Here is a 1,264-nt window from a genome sequence, read left to right as displayed (position 1 = left end):
CATATTTTAGCTGAAAGTAATTATACCACTTCCTTTTTCTAAAATTTCATTCACAAATCATCTATTTTATGTATATTTTCCTACATTATGGCTGCGTATTATTTAGTACATGTCTATTTTTCAGTTATAAACGGATGTTTGGAGTAAAATAAAGTTTACAAAAACATCTAGACCTTTCATTTTGCAAAACTGAATTTGTGAACTATTAGAATTATTTTGAAATTTGTTTACCGCATTTTGAACTAAAATTCAAACATACACTTAATCATTTACTTTTTCTTTATTTCCTGTTTCTTTTTTTTTTTCTTATTAATTGATCTGTCATCTGTGCATCAAAGTATCAAACCAAAAAGAATAGTATTTTTTGGTTTTGCCACATAGATAGTGGTGCACTAACATATTTATGCCAACACATTTTATCATCAAAATATACTTATACTTTATTATAGAAAGATAAGTTTAATAATTGTTATGCATATGGATCTAAATATAATGTCAATCATTTTTTTTTTACAGATCACATTTTTATGGAGGACAATTTTATTCTAATAGGATAAACATGATTATGGAGGACAAAATCATGTATTCCTCTAAGTATTTAAGATAGTTAATTGTATGTTTAGAATTTTAACTTGATATTATTAATTAAATTGAAACAATTTCATATTAAAAATAAATGCTCTTGAAAATCATATTTAACATAATTATTTTAAAAATAAAAATTATTATATATAACAATATATAATCAAACGTGAATAAATTTCAACTAAAGTGTAGCTAGAAAGATTAGATTCAAACACGAAAGCACAAATGAACACCAGTTCCACAACTACGAAAGTTACTCTTTTTTTTTTTTAACACTACAAATAGATTTTCATATTATTAAAAAACATAAAGGTTGGAGTTTGTTACAAGGAGTGTCAAGCCCCACCATCTCGTTACATATTATGAGATCCTACCAAAAATACTCTTAATTGATCTTTTGGTATCTAAGTTGGATTTCTACAAATTAAAAAACTACACATATTTTCTATCTGGAACATTCTTCCTTAAATAGGATAGTATTATGTATCCAACTCCTCTAAAATGAGCAATAGAAAATAAAGTGAGTAATGTCAATATATAGTTTATGAGTATATCAACGATCGATTTTACATTAACAAATCCTACATGTTAAAATATCATTTATTATTTTTTTTGTTAATGATCGTGATTATTTACTTTATTTCTATTTAATTTAAATTAGCTAAATCTTAAAAGCATT

This window comes from Glycine max, chromosome 5 (genome assembly GCF_000004515.6).
Source record: "Glycine max cultivar Williams 82 chromosome 5, Glycine_max_v4.0, whole genome shotgun sequence".
Lineage (NCBI taxonomy): Eukaryota > Viridiplantae > Streptophyta > Magnoliopsida > Fabales > Fabaceae > Glycine > Glycine max.
The sequence above is the reverse complement of the archived record's forward strand: the minus strand, read 5'-3'. Positions refer to the sequence as shown.